General features: G+C 42.6%; 1 long non-coding RNA gene and 1 pseudogene across 1 annotated transcript in view; one reads left to right on the forward strand and one right to left on the reverse strand.

Annotated features, from left to right (window-relative positions):
- Positions 1–1,813, reverse strand: part of LOC119474090 — a 31,535-nt gene extending 29,722 nt beyond the window's left edge. Inside the window, exon 1 of the long non-coding RNA XR_005203388.1 lies at positions 1,758–1,813. This is a non-coding gene — a long non-coding RNA (uncharacterized LOC119474090). The remainder of the gene's footprint in view (positions 1–1,757) is intronic.
- On the forward strand, positions 182–276 carry LOC119474095 (annotated as a pseudogene).
- Positions 1,814–5,451: the final 3,638 nt, after the last annotated feature.

The raw sequence follows: 5,451 nt of genomic DNA on the forward strand, positions 1-5,451 counted from the left end.
CTCCTGGGTTCAGGCAATTCTCCTGCCTCAGCCTCCTGAGTAGCTGGGATTACAGGCACGTGCCACCATGCCCAGCTAATTTTTTTTTGTAGTTTTTTAGTAGAGACGGGGTTTCACCATGTTGACCAGGATGGTCTCGATCTCTTGACCTCGTGATCCACCCGCCTCGGCCTCCCAAAGTGCTGGGATTACAGGCTATACTAAAATTGGAACGATACAGAGAGGATTAGCATGGCCCCTGCGTAGGGGGATTGTTTAAAGCCCCTAAACACATTGGAATGAAGAGAATAAGGGATCAGGAAAAGAAACAAAGGAACTTTCCAAGCTCTATTGCTCCTGTGCCTTTTCTCTTTCTACAAGAGTCCTAAGACTGAGGGAGCAGCCAGGAAGCAACCGATGTCCTGTTGCTGAAACTCCTGTCTATATAGTTTTTAGTGAAAAAAGGACACTAAAAATATCTTTAAAAAATGCATTGTTTGAGAATAGGTAGCTTCCCCCTTGAAAAAAAGATGAGGGAACACCCAGAATTGGATGACAAATTAATATGCAACTTGTCCATGCCAACTCTTCCAGCCAGCTTAATTCTCATCAGCCACTATAATTTATTAACAGTGAGGTGAGAAAAGACATGAATCAGCTTAATGTAATATAAGTAGGGCATTGCCATAGTAACAAGATGCAGTCTGTTTTCTACTATTTATGTATGGTTTATTTTCTCCAGAGCCTCTGAGTTATTGCTTGAAACAAATGGAATGAGAAACATCTTGTTCTGCACATCCCCACCTGGCCCCTCAGCGTGTAATGTATATAGAACCACATTTTTTTTTGATAAGAGAAAAAACAAAAGCACTTGAATTTTTAGAAAATTGTATTTATAGCAAAAAGCCTAACTACGTAGTTTTCAATCCACTGTGGTTTTGCAGAACTCAAATGTTTTTTATTTTTGTTTTTTATTTTCACCTCTGAGACACACGATTCCTCATTGAAACCTCTGGGAAAAGACCCAAAACACATGCTGGAAGCAAACATGAGGCTAATACTGCTGCTCAAAGGAAACATTCATGTTCTCTACCCAGAATTCTTGACTGGCTAGAACCAACTCCCCACAAAGAAGGAGTGAGAAGACTAAGCCTGGTGACAATTTTTTATCTTACTCAATCTCAAATATTCAGAAGAAAAGCCCAGACCAGGCAAGAAACCAGGGCCTGAGATTGTGACACTCTGTCTCTTTGTGGAGGGCACTACCAATACTTACAAAATCGTACCCAGCAGTAAGCATCCTCACTCCTTGCCTGAAGCCCCCTGCATGGAAGAGCCACATGCCATAATTTTTCCAATTCTGCACTTTCCTCTGAGGATGTAGAATTTAGAGTTTTTAGTTCAAAGATGGGCATGGTCATCTCCAGGTCACAGAAAACATCAAGGTTTCAGTTGTGCAGGAAAGGAAATAGCAGAGTCCCTCAGCCACTCTCTTTCCTCTTTCTAGCTGCCAGTTCCTATAATCATTGCTCCCATGCTTTAAAAGGAAATGGAGGAAACATACAATGAAAGGGAAATTTAACTCTCAGTAGTACCTTCACTCTGTACAAATTTGGTGTTTGTTTATTTGGATCTTGACATCACACTGATCAGATCCGCATTGTCCCATAGCCATCTAGCCCATGGCTTCAGGCTGGAGCTAAAGATGCCTGGAAATGATCAGCAGCCCTCACCTCCCATGAAAGAGGCCCCCAGACCTCAGATTCTAACATGCTCACCTTCAGCATCCCAAGAGCCCACACCTTTTCAGATCCTCCTCCACTGCACAAGTCTGAGAAGAAAGGAAATGGAGGGAGAGTATTCTGACCACTTCTGGGTAACCTTTGTATTCAGGAAAGGCCCTTCTCCTACCCCATCTTCTACTGGAAAGAGGTACATACTATTCTAATTTATATTATCTATTAGTTTTGTTGTTCTTAAACGTCATATAAATGAAGTCATATCATATAATTCTTTTTGCATCTGGCTTCTTTTGCTCTGCATAGTATCTGTGAGTAACATCCATGAATGATATTATGTGAGTGATTTATTCACTTTAGGTTCATAGTACTGTGTGCATATTCCATGTTATATTCATCCATTCCCTATTGATGAACATTTGAGAGTTTCCAGTTTGGGGCTATTGTGAATAAAGTTCTATGAATATTCTTATACATCTCTTTTGATAAGCATGTGCAATTATTGTTGAATCATAAGGTAGGTTTAGTAGTTACTGTCCAAATTTCCAAGGTGATTGAACCAATTTACACTCCCAACACATGCTTGCCAACACTTGGTATGGTTACTCTTTCTAATTTTAGCCATTCTGGTGAGTGAGTAGTAATATCTCATTGTAGCTTTAATCTGCATTTTCCTGATAATCAGGTTGAGAAGTTTTTCCAAGTGCGGGGCCCTGGACACCCTATGTGGCCTACACTTCCCCAGCAAGTATCCCCATTCCTGAGAGAGCAACACATTCAATAACAAATAAAAACCACAATGACACAGGGAGAAAGAGACCACAGAATAAAGACAAAGGCATTTTTTCCTATAAAGGAAAATAAAACAGGAGGCCTGCATTTTCGTTTTGCACAGGATCCCACTAATTGTGTTCCTGGACTCCACCCTCCAACAGCTGAACCCAAATCTGGGTAGGGTCTGGGATTCTGCATGTTTATCAAGATGCCAAAATGATTAGTATGCCCATTCTTCATACTCTCCAATCAGCATATAAATATGTTTAATTCTTAGGAGTTCAGAAAACAAAAAAAACCCGACAAATGAAACCTTCAATACCAGCTCTCTCCTATGCCCTTCATGGCACACTTGATAGAGTCATCTCTGTGTACTGCCTTCCTTTCTCCTCTGTCCAATCCTCAGCCCACTGCAAACCGACTTTAGTTGATACCATTCCATAGAAACTTCTCTTGGCTACTGTGTGCTGTGGTTCACATCTGTAATTCCAGCACTTTGGGAGGCCAAAGCAGGTGGATCACTTGAGGCCAGGAGTTCGAGACCAGCTTGGACAACATGGTGAAACCTTGTCTCTACTAAAAATATAAAAATTAGCTGGATGTGGTGGCACATGCCTGTAATCCCAGCCACTCGGGAGGCTGAGGCATGACAGTTGCTTGAACCCAGGGGGCAGAGGTTGCAGTGAGCCGAGATTACACCACTGACTCCAGACTCAGCCACAGTCTGAGTGAGACTCAGTCTCAAAAAAAATAAGAAAGAAACTGCCCTTGCCAAGGTTGGCATGTACATTTTTAGCCTCAAAATCTCAGGTATATTTTTTAGTTCTTGTAATAGAAATCTTAATTTAAAGTATTTGCTTATTTATTCATATCTTCTTTCACAGCCCTCTTTCTCAATCAGGATCAATTCCTAGTGGCCCAGCGTATACTTGAGATCTCCTCTGGCCATAGGTGATTAGATCAGGGATGGTCACCTGAATTTATTCCAGGGAAATCACTTTCTCTCTCTTTTTCTTGCTCTCTTGTCTTCCCCTTTCTCTCTCTCTCTCTACCTTCCTCCTCCCCCATTTCTTCCTCACTTTTCTTCCCTCCATCTCTTTTTTCCTTCCTCTTTTCTTCCCTTCCTCTTTCCTACCCTAGCTCTGGAATTGGGATTCTACTTTAATCTGACCAAGTCTTTTAGCCAGAGAAGCCATACCCCAGAACAATTGGTCCCATTTTCTGGTTCCTATGTAGCCTCATGAGCCAAGGAAGGATGTCTGCAGAAAGAAGAGAATACAGCAGATAGGCAGAGAAAAGCTTCGAGGGTGCTAAGAGCCTTAAGTTCTTATTTGCAGTCCTTGCTTTTGGGTCCATGAGATATTCCTGTGCCTTTATAATCTATTCTTTCTTTTTCCTTAAGCTTACCCAAGTTAGTTTCTGTTACCTGCAACCAAGCAGTCCTAACTGATACCATCTTTATTTTTCTCAGCTTCTTAGAAGGGTTGGCTCCTAGTGGGTACCCCTTCCTTCTTGCCTACTTTCTTCTCTTTAGTTGGATGACTCAACTCTCCTGAGTTTCCTACAGCTGCAATCACACCTGCATAGACTTCTGTACTGTATCCTGCTTCTCCCCTAAGTGTGCTGTTTCTCAAGTGCTGTTTCTGCTCCCTTTTCTTTCTCATTTTAACACCCCCATGGTCAGCCATTGTGTTTATCACCTCTCTGTTGATGAGCCCAGCCATCATCAGTCTCCTAAGTCCCAGGTCTCCCTGCCTACTACTTGCATGTTCCACACGTGCCTCAGACTCACTAAGTCCAAAACCAGAGTCATTATCATCTCCCTCCTCTCAAGCCTCCTCCTCCTCCTGTGTTCTCTATCACAGGGAATGGTACCACCCAACGATTCAACAAAACGTCTGGCCACCATCCCCAACCCTTCCCTCTCTCTCCTTGACATCCACCATCCACTAGCCAACAAAGTTCCCAGTCCTGTGCATTCGATCTCCTAAATATCTCCTGAAAACATCAGCTTCCCTCCATTGTCACTGCCTCTAGGCTAATGTTCCATTCTTTTGCCCCAGCTCATAATTGGTCATTTGCTTGTAGTGTTGCCCTCATTTTTCCCACCAAGCCCAACCCACTGTCTATATCCAGAGTGATATCAAGAACAAAAATTGGACCCACTCTTTCCCTGTTTCTGATGTCCCCATTTACCTTGCATTAAAGCCTAGCCTCCTTCATATGATTTGCAAGGCCCTGCATGAGATGTCCCTGCCTGCTCTCTAGCCTCAGCTCTCTCTATTCTCAGCATCTGATCACAGTACACAGTTCCTCTAGGCCTGTGCACATGCTGTTCCCCTCATCCCTATCACTGTTGTTCTTCTGACCTCCCTCCACCCTGTTTAACATGGTTAACTCTTACTCGTCATTCAGGTCTCAGCTTAAAGTCTCTTTCTGTGGAAGTGTTCCTTGGTCTTCACACCTTAACCCTGTCACCCAACCATGCTGCATTATAATTGCCTGTTGACTTATGTCATCCCCATTAAATCTGAAGATCAATGAAGGTAGGGCCATACTCTTCCCTTCTGGCACAGTGCCTGACACATCATAGGGATTAATGTTCGTTGACTTAATAAATGATGCTGGGGCTCTTCAAGTTCTTTAACATGCATGAAAGGCAGGTTTAGAGATGGGAGAGGGTAAATGAGAATAAGGAATAAGCAAGGTACAGATATGGAGAAGATCACATTTTAGGCAAAAGTTTGATTTTGATTCAGTCAATGAGAGGAAGTGGTTGATGAATTTTATTCCCCAAATATACGTTCACTTGAGATGGTCAGTTGCTTTATCTCTTTGCTCTACATCATCTCTGTACTTTGTTTTATGCTAATCATCTCTCTCAAATTCCATTCCTGGCTGGGCGGGGTAGCTCATGCCTGTAATCCCAACACTTTTGGAGGCCAATCAGGGAGGATCA

Source organism: Cebus imitator, unplaced genomic scaffold (genome assembly GCF_001604975.1).
Source record: "Cebus imitator isolate Cc_AM_T3 unplaced genomic scaffold, Cebus_imitator-1.0 Scaffold209, whole genome shotgun sequence".
Taxonomy (NCBI): domain Eukaryota; kingdom Metazoa; phylum Chordata; class Mammalia; order Primates; family Cebidae; genus Cebus; species Cebus imitator.